Below are 15384 nucleotides of genomic sequence, written 5' to 3'. Positions count from 1 at the left end.
AGTTATGAAACATATTTTGTTCGAATTAGTTTACCACTTTAGAGAAAGTTAACGATACATAAATGTTCGAACACAAAACTCAGTTGTTATTTTAGATCATATTTTCGTGATTTTTTGTATAACTCCATTTTATTGATAAAAGAATGAGCTTTTAATTTATCATCCAACGTAATTACATAGATGTTCTATAGAATGCAAGTTCCGAGATTGATTTGACTACTTGATTAGATAAATATTTTGTTGTGTGGGAAATGTCTTATCGAATTTGAAAGAATCTTTAGAGTCGTTATCGCGTTGAAATGACCACCCTCTAGACATTGTTGTTTATCAAACGGAAGCATATGATTTTACAAGATATGACAATACAGTCATATATTTTTCGTTTCTTTGTTTATATGAGAGCAACGATTGGAATCATGGTTGCCATGGAACTACTTTTTCTTTTCATTATTTAATAAGATTTCCCATATGGCGTTCATGTTTGTCATTTTGGAAGTAGACGTATTATTTTTACATATTTAAAGGCTGCAGTAATATGTAGAAAAAACGTATTGCAAAAGATCTTGTGGTTTTTCAAAACATAAATCCAACACAAAATTACCTAAAAATCACGCAACTAGATGGGAATCCCCTCTTCAATTATCGCAACCCTATTCGAATGACATGCCTCTTAGAATTTCTAGCAAGAATCGTCCCGCAGTCAAAGGGTTAATATCCGTTTAGACTTTGTTGTAGATTAAAGCTATTTCTAAAATAATGCCCATAAGAGTTAATAACTTCTTTATCAATTTATTTATTAGACAGTAGTAGCTAGCATAAAACAAAAATGACAGTAATAATAGTAATGATATTACTATTATTACAACGCTAATTTGATACGCAAATGGTATTTACATTCGTAAAAGCTCATTACAAAAATATAAAAAAACCTAATTTCAGAGCTTTTCATGTTTAGTAATAATAAATAACAATAGAAAATGTATACTTTCTGCCACTTTAAACAGTGTCAATATAAATAAGTATTCCAATTGAGAAAAAAAACAGGGACTGTGAAAGGTATAGTAGAATTCATAGTGCACCTCTTTCTGAAAATATAAAAAATACTGTCAACGGTCAATGAAAATTCTCTTACTTCACCCTTGGCCGGTTAAGCGTTAAGTGTCAGTAAATGGCAATGTTTTTAAAATTTGAAAACATTGTATAGTCGGAGGTATTTTTAATATTAGGCACGCGTAGAGAGTATTCGACACTCGAAGGGTTCATTCTGCTATTATTCATTTCCCGGTTCACCTTGTAGCCGACTTGATAGCTCGCGCGAGTTTCAAAGTCAAGTGTCGTGCAATTGAGAAAGACATCATCTAGCGCCTACGAATCGTCGCGTATAAGTGAATCATTTCTCGCATAATTTCAGACGACCGCATTGGCCCGATATATCGACTCACCGCGATGACTAATCGCGCGGCGATACGCTCGCGCCCCACGAATCGGGAACAAATGTTTATCTTCGGTAGCCTTCACGACGGCATGGTACAATGCGCGAACAAACGTGTTTGTCCTCTGTTCGCGACTGCCTTGTCTTTCCAAAGATATCGATACACTTTTGTATCAGGAGTGCGGGTCTATAGTGCTACACAAAAGTATTGGCACCTCGACACTTCCACGTCTACACGTTTCGCACACGAGACTGTCACTGCCGTCGGCAGCTTCGCGACACTTTGTTAAACACGATAATATTTTCTCTATACTAACTATTAATCCTTTGCGGACAAGTGTTCGGCAAATAGCCGCCCAAACATTTTTACCGTTGCGGTCGCGTGTCGGCATATAGCCGCCCAGTTTAGTTCACAACAAGGCAAGGCGTATTATGGAGCCGCGCACGTACGTCTGTCGTTCTGAATGATAAGATACGCATGAGTATACTAGCTTAAAGAGTCAAGAAGAAGAGAGTCGAGGTATTATTGTGCTACTTGTTCGTCTAAGTTTAAGCCGGCCTTGCATATAGGTGACTGTTTGAGATATCACTCATTGCATGAATTTAAGACGGCTATATAAAGACAACCAAATGTCTTTTGTTGTTTGTTTTCTATTTGTTCGTTTATAATTTTATTGGATTTTATGGAAATGTTTTTCCGTATTAAATAAAGCTTTAGCTTTTATAACACAAACGTTAAACGTATACGTATGTGTATATTTTTTTTATTAAGTGCTCCAATACCTCTCGTCCACAGTGAGCGAGCTCGTCAAGCGGCTCCAACCGCAAAGGGTTAAAGAAAAATATTGGGGTTAATCAATTATCCGACAGAAATTTTCGATTACTTAAATTTTGTATTTATTAATCAACATAAATGCGCGATTTTTTCGAAAACCAATTACTGAATTTTGTCTATTTTGGAAAGCTCTATAAATTGATATTTTTATTTTTTAATATTACAATAAAATATCACTATACAACATATATACATAAATGTATTATTCTCTTTTGGGGGCCATTTAATTGTTTGCAACTATGTGTATACAAATAAAGTTTGTTGAAGTTTATTTATGTCTTTTCATTTTATATTCAATTGTGGAAAGGTAGCCAGATGCACGAAATAGTTTTGACATGAAATAGCAGGCGAACAAGGTGTTAATACGGTTTCTCGATAGTATTATACATGAAAAAGTGGAGGACTTAAAGAGTAATCATAGAAAAATAGAAGATCCCCCTAAAAAAATTCGAGAAAGTAGAAAAAGAAGTGAAATCGAAATGAGCTGCCAGTACATGAAGGTGCTTTTCAGCAAAGTGCAAAGGCGACACTGTATAACACAATAAAAAATTCGGTGGTTTCCAACTATGCGCAGCTAAAATGGTGTTCAACAGTGCAGACGTTCAGACCCTAATGACAACTCATATAAACTGACTCCTCCGCACTTTGGCGGTGAAATGAAGAAGCTAAATAGATTCATGACATGACATGATATTACGATGTCTCAGTTGTATATAGACCGATTTTATTGATTTTGGTTTTATTAGAAAGCTTATATGCGATTTACATTAGAAAAATGCCTTTAGATTTAGAAAATACAGCAGGCGTGACGAGATATTAACGACAGAAGTTTTGGGTTAGGTTGGAATCGCGTTTTCTCGAGTAAAAGATACGCGGTAGCGCCAGGCATACACGGGGAGGCTATTTTTTCATGTACTTGGCGTCGAGACGCTACCGCGTCTCTAGATAATCGTGTGGATAAAGTACTTTCTCCCTCTTCATCCCCGTGTTTTTGACGAGTGTTAAGGCAAACGCGAGCAACCTTTCGGTATTGGAAGACCACCTGTACTAACGCGGGACCTGTTCCGGTTTTTCTGTTTCAGTAACCTCTGGGACCCAACACAAATATCTAATATTAATACTAAACGATACGATCGATTATTTTACTGAACAGCGAATGGAATGCGTCATGCCGCACGGAGTCGCGCCGGAACTGCCGCAAGCTTGCCGCGCGACACTCGATGAGAAGCAACAACCACCACCAAACCATCAACAGCTATCATACTCCAGTCGTCGTTCTCTCCTCTTCGATTTGACGCGACATTTGGGAACAAAATGAGCGCGCGAGATCTCTGAACAGTTGTAATACGCACACACAGAACCACTTGGAGCACACACACATAACATACAACAGGGACAAACAACGCCGAATAAATTTTCCGAATTACGGCGAAACACACTCACACGCGATATTTTGTGCGCATCCGCGATCAATCGACAGGATATAACATTCGCTTTTTGTTATTGGTTGTTTCCGTTTCTTCTTTTTTTTCCATTTGCATTAGTTCGTCTGCGAAATGGTACCGGCAACAACAGCAACAATATTTCAAAGAAGATTCAATCTCTTTTGAGTTGTTATCAAGCGTACGCGCACATGCCAGGACACACACAGATGCTAACGCAAGCACACACACACACACGCGCGCGCGCGTACGATTCACGAAAGAACGCGACAAGGTCACAAATAAACGCGCGACACAACAAAAATAGAGGGAATCACAGAACACACAAACACACACACACACACACACACACACACACACACACACAAAGCATGCATTAAACATAAGAAATAACGATAATAAGTAATAGTAAACTATTGCGTTAGATTTACAGTCTTTTTTGTAGAGAACGAAAGGATGCGAGAGATAGAGGATGGGTGAAAGACAGCGAGCGCCAGAAATAGCGAGAATCGAGAGAGAAAAATGGAAGTCAGAGACAGAATAAAGGGCGTAAAAGAGGAATACGAGTGTGCTCGAGGGAAGTAAAACCGGCGAGTCTGTGCGGGAGGGAGAGAGAAAGAGAGGAGAACGAATGAGAGAGGGGGAGGACAGAGAGCGCGAGAGAAAAATAAGTAAGAAATGGAAGCGTTACGCGAGCGTCGGAAGAGTAATCCGCAACGCGTGGAGGAAGGAGCGTCGATTCTAAGGATTAAACGAGGGAGGTGATGAAGAAAAGAAGAGATAAGAGGTGTCTGGAGGTGCGCGTAGAGGGATGATGAACGCCGATGACAAAGAACGAGAGGATGAACGGCGAAGGCAACCGGGCGTTGATAACGACACGACGACGATGACGATTATAACGATGCAGGCGAGCGTGCGGCAGCGGGTGAAACGGGACGGATTGGCCGCAGTCCTTGGCCACCTCCCCCCTCCCCCCACCAACCCCCAAACCCTAAAATCGATACAGTCCTTTTAGCTATTTACTGTCTTTATTATTGCTATGTGTAAGAATGAAAACCACGAACGATGTGTCATAATTGCTGAGACTTTTATCGACGAGAGGGTGATACAGAAAAAAAAAACGGGTGGGGCGTGATAAAAGAGGGATGAGAGAGTCGCGAGGCGTAACGTCAGAATGGTGTACGTGAGCGCGCGCGACCACGCATATACAGAGAAAACACATTTACACCGATTGCGAAAGTTGAAAGACGGAGCGTGTGCACGGTAGCGATTCTCTTGTGCCTTTTGATTCGGCACGAAGAAACCTTTCAAATTTACGCGCACTTACCATTTTCTTACCTCTCGTATTTTCGTCGGGGACGGGTGAAATTTGATTCGTACGATAGATAACGAATATAGTGTATCAATATTCGCGACGTTTATTCGATTAAACGGTTACATTCTTATTTGTTCGTAGTAAAATATATATTTCAATCCGTAATTCAAGTTATTAATAAGTTTTTATTCGACGAGAAACGGATAAACGGTTGTTTATCTTTCATTCGTTATTCAAGATTTCTATCTATCTAGATGAGAATTTTGCACGTCTTCGATTCTCTTTCTTTCTTCCTCCGTAGGTTTGATCGCTGTTCTCCCGCGAATTGATTATAGGTGGAAATTGTTATTGGTGATATATATTACGTTTTCAGTATAGACTCATGCGCCACGACATATTGTGCAATCGCTCACGAAAAGACACCAAGGAATTTGAAGGCATATGAGCTTGAAACACACACGTGCCAACCAAACTTTGAGCGGTATACGCAGAGATGGGTAAAATTTGATTCGAGTAATAGATAACAAACATTTAATCATTTGTACAGACATTTATTCGATTGTAACGGTTTCATTTTTATTTGTTCATTATAAAATATATATTTCGACATACGATTGAAATGTTAATTTTCATTTAACGAGTAATGGACGAACGGTTCTTTATCTTTTATTCGTTATTCGAAATTTTCATCAGGGTCAAGAATTTTGCTCATCTCTGTCGAAGAAGTTCTGAAATAAAATAGATCGACGAGAAATTCAAAAATCCGAGAAGTAACTCGCGCCGCGTAGACGTTTCTCATTTCGACTTGCGCAGCCTCGTACACGTTACACACCGAGAGACACACATACATACACACACTTCATAGTCGCACACCAATACACACGACACGACACAATACCGCTACCACTTATTATTACTATAATACTACTGCTACTACTATTACTATAATTGGTTGCTTGTCGATTCGTCTGGCGTCAAGCAGCAACCCAAACTACTATGTAACGATTTTTATTGATAACAAAGAAAGGAATAAACATTGAAATAATAATTATAATAAAAGGTAACCCCCAGGCGTCGTCCAACTATTCGCATCGGTTTCGCTTTTTTAGATTTCTTTTTGTTTTTAATTTCGAGGAAAGGTAATCCCAATTGTGTTCCGTTCAATGATTTTTTATGGGTCTATCAGTGTTGGCCAAAATGTAATCTATGATTATGATTACATAATTATCGGTAATCATGATTAACGATTAACATCTTGTCATACCGTACAATTTTCGTGAATTGCACGTGGTAACATCGCTTTACTTAAAATTTCTTGCAATATTTTAGTAACACTATAATGTGTATTGCATTCGATCATTGGAAAAATGAAAGACAAACTCTCGAAGGTTATAAAAGTATTCGGTAATTTTTTATTACGGTTATAAGAAATTGTTAAATAAGACTGTTCTGTGTGTAATTTTATCAGTGTTTCTAATCATTATTTTTCCCTAACGAAATAATTTATGAATAACTGTTTATGTTAAATGAAAAAGACGAGGAGTCCACGCAAAACTAGCAAACATAAGTGATCTTTGATGTGTATATTCATCGTAAATTAATTCCTAGTGCCTGTTAATGTTATCTTTAATTTTTGGTTGCATACAGTTAGTATAAACATGCTTTTTGTGTTTGTAAGCGCACAATGCGGCGTGGCGCAAAAAGGAAGGTTCCCCAATTGTTTGGTAATGTGTTAATGAAAAATCAAACACGACTAGCTCTGAACGATTACCAATCCAATAAATCGTGATTGCATATTACAAATATAGATTATGATCGCTGATTAGTTTGACGATTGCGAGTGATTATTTGAAAATAAATCTCAAAGTAATCACTGTCCAATTCTAGCAAAACATCAGGCGGTAAAACATGGAGAGTATATAGTCCAGGCACTTTAAATTTGATGATAAAAATATTTTTATCAAGCTGATTTTAGCATATACCTTTATGCGGTCGTTAGAAATTATCAAATTTAAAAATCAGTTTTCCATGAATATCTCGACAATTATTGTGTTTACTGTAAAAATAGTTGTTATCGAAGATAAATGAAACTTTTCAAAAGAGATAGATTATATTTTTTTATATAGTCGATAGTTTACATGTACCATGACGTTATAACTTCGATAACAATATTCCACTTACCTTAGTTAACACTTAAAATATTTCAACAATTATGAGGAACATAGAAATATATATCAATTGCAAAATAAAATTCATAACTTTCGCGTCATTTTATGGGTAAATTAAGAACTATTCGAAAAGAAACATATGGCATGTCTTTTCTTAGACAATTTCCTTATTTTTAGTTTTCTTTTTCTCTCTAATGACTATTTTTGTAGTGAATCCAACAATTTCGTATTATTGCAACGGACTCGATGAAAGTATACGAAAGAAATTCGTTTGATGGAAATATATTCATAACGTACCGTGTATTTTTGTCGAGAGTGACTGGACTAATAACGAAAAGAGAACGCAAAAGTAGAAACAAGCAATCGAATGGATACGGACACGATACGGTTCATAAACGCGCCAGAACTTCTGCCTCTTGAAACGCGAAGAGAGGGGCCCAACGGGGAAAGTCCCCACCCCGAGAAGAAGAAAGGCGTAAGAGAGAACGAGAGAGTGCGAGAGAATGAGGAGAGTACACTTGTGTCGGTTAAAAATTTATTAGATATAACATTGTAAAGCCGATATACACATTTCTCTCATGGTTCTTTTTGCATACGTCGACAAAACGTTTTCGTAATCGTAACAACATTTAATGTTTAAGAGAACAATAAATTTGTATAAAGCGGTGCAAATGGAGTCGTTTTGTTTTCATCCGAATAATGCCGCGCTCGGGGAGCCGTTGCGCGTAGATAAAGATAGCCGTAAAATTCCTAGCTTCACCACCGGATGTCGCGGTCGTGTCGAACTTCCGATAAAAGCTACCGTCTCTTCCGGTTCGCGGGCGCGATTAAACCGCGGTACTTCAACCTTTGTCGCTCTTTGTTTGGTTACGGATTTAGTCGTATCTATTCCGGTTTCGGATTTAGTTCGTTAACACCGATGCTGGTTCAAGTACAACGAGTCGCAAAAAACTATTAATGAACACAGGAAATAACAGCGATGCAACAAATTAAGGAGGTAATTTTTTTTTTAATCAATTTCAAGCCAATTTTCATGATTTTTTGCAGTAAAGTACTTGATACAAACTTTTTAAAAGCCGTTAGCCAAATAAGAAGGAATAATCTGCCTCCTCGTTAGTCTTCAACATTTAACCGTTTTGATATAAAGAACAAAATTAAAGCTTTTGAATAGAATTTATAACTTTTGAACGGATTTCGATGTTTAACAGATTTCGTTCAATAAAATATATGTTCTATATATATAAAAGGTACATTTATATAAAAAAAAAATGGAAAAGAAATCGGATTATAAAAATATTGAAAAAACCTGTTTATGCATTTTTTAAAGTATTTATTTACTTATGATGCAATTACTATATTTTTTGTTTAACAACTTTGGGTGCTGTTTTACAACATATATTTTATTGGAATATGTAAAATCGGTAAATGATACTTCAAAAAAATAAAATACATACAAACGAATCTTTTTCTACTGAATCCCTACATGTTTTCTTTCACAAGAGGATAACATTTGCTTAAACAAATTCATCTACCTATCATACGTAATCATTTATTGTATTATAAAGCAATAAATTTGAGTTTGTAGTTAACGCAGACTTTCTTCCTTTTTTTTTTAAATATTTTTATGATCTGTTTTCTTTCTCAATTGTTTTGTAAGTGTACCTCAATTATACGGGACATTTTGTTTACAACGGAATGGTTAAATATCTCATTAGGGGATAAAGTCATCAAACAAATGTATTTACAAAAATTATTTGCTTCAAAGGGGCAAGAGGAAAAATGGTAGGAAAAATTACGAATGAAATTAATTTCTTTTAAATAGAATCTTATTATCATCTATAATAGAAGATCAGTTGTTTAAAAAACATATTATTTTCATTTATAATAATATAAAGCCTTTCTTTTATCCTCGTTCGATCAACTCGCAGGCTGCGTTAAATCTACAAACGAGGATAAAGATAAAAACAAAATAATAAAAATAAGGAAAATTAAAAAAAAAATAGCGAAATATTTAAGGCGTGCTGTGAAACAATTTATTTTTTATTACAGTCAGCCTGTGTGACATTGGCTGACTTTCAATTATAGGTCATTGTATTCGTCGTGAAACGCTTTATTAAAACTACAACGAACTCGTACCAACGTTAACATTCATAATATGCAAAAGAATTCCATGATTCTATTTTAAAAAAAAAATGGCGGCGATCTTGACACAGTTTCAGGACATGTACCAAAACAAACAGTTGTGCCACCATTTTATGGACTCCTTCGAATCATCTAACTTTTATTCGAGAGATATTAGTGTACCAACGATAGTTAGGCCATTTACGATTTGTAACAGGTTAACTGTTCCACCCTGTATACAGAGTGAGGCACTTAAAACAATCCACCTGAATAATTAGTTGCCGGCGTGAAATAATGAGTATCTTAAATAATTTTTTTTACAGTAAATTATATTTTATGAAACAAATAATACCAGGTTATTATAGAATGTTTTAATTTTATTCGACAACAATTTCAAAACAAAATATTTATTGTAGATAGAGTTATTGCCATATTTGTTGAACTCTGTTCCACAAGTAGTGTTTTACGGTGACCATCATAATTTTTTACTGGTGCATCAAAAATCAATCCAACCGAGCAGAGCACCCCGAAAGGAACAGAGTCCTGGCGTCCACGTTGTTGTTCCTAGATTACGCTAAAGGTAAGATTAGGGTTCACTTTAACCCTAGACCTAACACATATCCAAACGTAAAATTTTCCGCTCTTTTCGATTCCAGCATCAAAAATAAGGGTTCATATTAAAAGAAAACAAGTTGATCTTGAAAATCAGGTTCAAGGTCAAATACAAGATCACCATTGGATTCCTCGTTGAAAGTTACCTGGAAAGGTGTGACCTTTGTTTTTTTTTGTTTTATCACTAAACTCGCGAGATATCTAGGGGTGTCCATACTTTTTCCTCACCCTGTATAAGTGATACTTACGTCGCTCTTGCTCTCTCTATCTTACATGCTGTAACACCGTTAAAATTTCGGATTTCGGTCTAATATTTTTACAGTATATTTTCAATAATATGTAAAAAAAAAAAAGAAATCGAAATTTTGAAACCGTCACAGTAGTGTGACGACACCTGTTAAGTAAAACACGTTTAAAGTTTCGTGTTGGATGAGCCCAATGGGACGTCCTACGATATAAATGGTTATAACTTTGGCCATTTTGAAATTTTACCAATATAATATAGTGGAAATATTTTGAAGACTTTAAGCAACAAGAATATCAACAAATAAAACATCTAATTTTTTCTATCCCTCTAAAAAAAATATTTCCTTTAAGGGAGCAATAAAAGAGTTTCTTATGCTTTTAATTAAATTTATTCACAATACTAGTGGTTATTTCCATGTTACAATATTTAAAATAACTTAAAAGCTAAATGTACACATGTGTGCCGGTATCCCTGAAGAGGTTAGCTTCACCTTCAACGCTCTCGATTCTACCCGTAAAATCGTACAACTACGCGGAGCTTTGTTCGAATCTCCGTCTATGGCTCTTCTTCTCCGGTTCACTTTCGTGTCGTTTTCCTTTTCGTGAAAAGGAAACAAACGTATAAAAGATGTGGCCAACGATCCAGCCTCACCATCGATCTGCATACGGATCGTCTCGTTCGATTCATTCCACATAACATTACATCGTACTTTTTTAACCCTCTATTCCATTCGTATCATTCAATCTTTAGAAAAAGAAATTATCTCGATTATTTGTGTATTTATGAATTAATTAATTTTCGTGTTATTTATTGAATGGGTTGAATTTCCGGAGTTATTAGATATCTCCGTATGGCCATATAATGCATAAACCCTGTACAATTTCAAATCAATGTTATTATTGCAAAAGCAAAAATGATTTTTACGCCAATCGAACGTATCAAACTTATTTTAAAGTTACTCAATTATTAACAATGCTCTTATCGCCAATTTTGAATGACAATTATTAAAACAAAATTACCAATGAATTTCTTCTTCTACTTTCAAAAGTATAGTATGGTAAGTATAATCAGAAGGCGTTAACAGTCGGGAGTATACGTTTAAGATGAAGTAATTTAATGAAGTATTAATTTTTGAAAATCTTTTAAATTTAGTGTAAAATAAAATGGTATATTGATTTGAAATTTTAGAGAATTCGCGACTGATGCCTCGTGGGGTTATTTAATACTGTAAATACAGCTTATTCCTGACCCTTTTTTATCTTGAAAAATGTCCTCGGTGAATTTTACAGGAATTGTTTTTCTAGCGAGGGTTAAGCAGACGACGAATTATCAACACGTTTATATCGTATAAGTAAGTAGACTGCGAATGCTCGTTAATATTCAAGAGCATCAGAAGATGGAACACGCAGGGTGAAAATGCCTCCAGATTGTTTACGTGCTACGAATCCAAAACGTGCAGGGAACGGCTCAGATTAAAAAAATAAATTATAATGGCGACAAATCTGAAACAACAATCGTTCGTTTCGATTACGATAAGTTCTCGCGTTACGGCGCTTCTGTCTCCACTCGTACCCTTCTACGTATTTTATATTCTTTTCCCGACACGATAGACGCATTCTCTTCTACCCTGAAAAAGGCATCACTCTTACACCCTATACCGCCACTCCGTTACAATATTTCTCGACCGAGCACTCATCATTTGGAGTCACCTTCACCGTATTGTTTTAGAAGATACACGTATGTGCACTCATCCACCAAAGTATTCGGCCGTTTGTATTTGCATGTATACATATTAAGGACTCAAGATTGTGTGGGTAAAGTGAGAAATTTATTCAACAATATATTCAATATTTACGCAGTATTTATTATAAATAGCCATCACCGACGAGTCACAAAAGTACTCGAAGTTTGTGTAAAATTTCTAAAAACATTTCTACACCAATTGCAAAAAGTCTGAAACAAATAATTAGGAAGAGAATGGATAATAAAGTGGTATCAGGAAGGAAAATCATATAGTGAAATTTCACAACTTATCAAGAGAAGTAAGACCACCATTCATTATATCGTGATGTAATATATTGTGATATTGTGTATGAAATATTGCAAACAAGATTCGCCCTGGACGACCAAAGAAGTTAACACTAAAGGAAGAAAGAATAATTATTCGAGAAATAAATGTTCACTTCCAACATTAAATTATCATCAATCGTGGCTACACATATTTAAAAAAAATACGTTCATTCTGAAACGTATACAAGATCCTTAATAAAATAACGGTTTCCATGCACGAGTTCCAAGAAAAAAACTGTATATTATCAAAACAAAAAAAATATCACGTCTGAAATTTGTTAAAAATTACATTAATAAAGATAATCCTTTTTTGGCTACAATATTACTGAATACACAGTTGGACGTTAAATATATATGCAGCCAACAATAAAAAATAATGGTGGATCAGTGGTGGAGATTTTGTTTTCATCAATGGAATTATGGATAAAATAAAATATTTAAACAGTTTAAAAGATAATTTAAAGACCAGTACTGTAAAAGCAGGATTAAACCAAGCAATTATTGGTTTCAACCTGACAGTGACTCTAAATATTCGAAAAAGATTGTGAAAGAATGGGGATCATATAACGTTTCACACACATTAACACATCCACCACAAAGAAGAGTGAGAAATAATAGTACAATCGTTACCTCAAAAGTAATGTTAAAACAACGTGTGGAAGCCTATATGTAGATGCTAACACGACATCAATGTTGGTTCACTCAATGGAAATTAGATTTAAAGCAGTAATAGTAGCAAAGGGAGAATCGACTTGGTACTAATATCTTAAAAATTTCCAATTATTATGTAATTATTATGTATAGTAAATATTGCATATATCGTTGAATTAATTTCTAATTTTACCTACACAATCTTAAATCATACTCCTCGATATGTATATCATATCGTTTCAATTTATTCAGTTCAGTATAGATATTTTATTAATTGAATGTTTGAAATGTTACTTACGATACTTTCGTGAATGAGTGTATAGTACTGTATACCGATCCTAGAATGAACTCTACGATCTTCCGTTTCCACATTCAGAGGACAACCACCTCCTTCCCTTTAAACGGCAACAGGACCATTCTCGAACCATGGATTTTTCTGTATAAGGCATACGGTTTGGTGCTTAGCTTCTACTCACAGTATGGAGAAATACTGAACCAATCGCAAATATTTCTTTGCGAAGTATCTTTTATTATTTAAATAATTCGTGACAAAAGAAAATCAACCTTTATAATTGATTTGTTATAATTCACGAGACTGTACATTATTTGATAACATTTAGAATATGTTCTAAAGTTTTATTATAACTTAGTATTTTATTCGTACTCTCGTAGCTTTAATAAAATGATCAAGATTGTAAAAGTATTTTTCAAGTTGAAATTAATTATGAAAATATGACAAATGTATGTAATTATTTTTTGTGTTAAATTTAAATAAAATAAAAAAGACTTGTTACGTACCGTGCGGAGATGAGAAGTTGGATAGCGGTCTGATCGGTAACGATATAATCTCCTAGAATATATTGTAGAATTCTGCAGTATAATCAAAAATATTACATCGTTACCAATCAGACACGTTAGCCAGCTTTTTATCTCTGCATAGTACATTAATACGTTTTCTTTTTAACTAGCAGTGCGATCGGTTCAGTTTTGCTTTTTACTGTATCTGTGACTTTCGAACTCTGTTACTGTTAATCGCATCGTTGTCCTGCTTGACATCGTCCTTTGGAAACGATTCGACCTCCTTCCATTATTCCTGTCGTCTTTTCGTCATCATGGTTCTTCGAGTGCCAACACTGCCCATGACGAATCGCTCTCCTAGTGTCGGCGCGACGCCGACGTCGAATCAAATGTCGGTTCGTCATTCTGCTTCCCAGAAAAAACGATCGATACACGAGAAACGTAATAATTGTGTAATTCGACGACAACGGCGACGACGACGGGACGTCGAGAAGAAGTTCGACGCTTCGTTTTTCCCTTGCTTTTCGACGAACTCGACCACGAGAAAGAAAGAAGTGTACTTAAGTTTAGTAAGGGAAGACTGCTCGCGATTGAGTGCGTGTGCGATGTAAGATGTTTACGCTTAAGGAGTTGGCTCACTTTGAGACCAAAAAAAAATCGAATCTTGTTGTTCCACTTAACTCTTTGGGTTAAATGGGTTGGAAATAGTGACACCTTATGTTTAGCTTCTTGTGCATGGTGTGACATTGTAAGAACCAAAATGATGGTACAAACGTTATAGATTAAAAATGTACTAGTCTATATCGGTATAGTTTCTATACATCTCTAAAAATATATAAATAGTATAGAATTTAAGGATTAATTGGGTATGAATATTAAATCAAGAGTGCATCGATTGTTAATTCGTTTATTAGCAAACTTGGTTATTAGTTGTACAATTTGCATCTTCCACAATTTTGTTATTATTTCAACATATGAGTGTATTATTCATAACGTTTGAATTTAATTTTTATTCGTGCACGGATAAAATAAATTTCAAATTGTTTCTCTCTTCTTACAGACTCATTTTTGTAGACAATTGACGTTGAATAAAATTTTGTTTACGTGAAACAAACAGGGCACAGATGTAAATTAATTTCAGACGTTATAGATTGTATAGTACTCATACGTTTAAGTAATAATATGTATAATTGTTCAAGATGACAATTGTTAATATTGATACCTAAACAATTCTATACAATCGATATATATTTTTAGAAATGTAGAAAAACGATACACAGAGAACTTATATAATAATGATTCTGTAGAATCGTAGCCGATATAACCGTGAACCTTTTTAAGCTATAAATATTATAACTAGACTAAGTATAATCAAAAGTTACATGCACTTATGTAAAACGAAATATTAATGTTATTACATTAATTAGTAGAATATATTCTGCATAAATTATGTATATTTTTTCTATGTTTTCCATATTAGTGTACGTCATAAATGCATAAAATTCACAGTCTAGTTATAATATATTTTTAGTTCTTATAACTGTTTCAGTCAGAACCCTTATATAATAGTTTGTAACATTTATTTTTGGAATCTGGCACGATTACGATTTCCGTGGCGCTGCGATTTGACCGTGTTTATCTAATAAAATTTATCAGAAAAACAATGCCGCAAACCGTAGTTCTCTATCACGTT

General features: G+C 35.0%; 2 protein-coding genes across 3 annotated transcripts in view; one reads left to right on the top strand and one right to left on the bottom strand.

Annotated features, from left to right (window-relative positions):
• Positions 1 to 15384, bottom strand: part of LOC128894290 (protein I'm not dead yet-like) — a 343319-nt gene that overhangs the window by 6015 nt on the left and 321920 nt on the right. The gene's annotated exons all lie outside the window — the stretch shown is intronic.
• LOC128894302 (profilin) overlaps positions 1 to 15384 on the top strand; it is a 37732-nt gene that overhangs the window by 15472 nt on the left and 6876 nt on the right. Inside the window, exon 3 of one of the 2 annotated variants that reach the window (XM_054155970.1) lies at positions 3350 to 7864. The exons of the other annotated variant lie outside the window; for it this stretch is intronic. The gene's annotated coding sequence lies outside the window, so the exon portion shown is untranslated. Of the gene's footprint in view, positions 1 to 3349; positions 7865 to 15384 lie in introns of those variants that run through there. 2 annotated transcript variants of the gene reach the window in all.

This window comes from Hylaeus anthracinus, unplaced genomic scaffold (genome assembly GCF_026225885.1).
Source record: "Hylaeus anthracinus isolate JK02 unplaced genomic scaffold, UHH_iyHylAnth1.0_haploid 3, whole genome shotgun sequence".
Classification (NCBI taxonomy): domain Eukaryota; kingdom Metazoa; phylum Arthropoda; class Insecta; order Hymenoptera; family Colletidae; genus Hylaeus; species Hylaeus anthracinus.
Note: the sequence above shows the minus strand (reverse complement) of the source record. Positions and strands in the feature narration are given on the sequence as shown.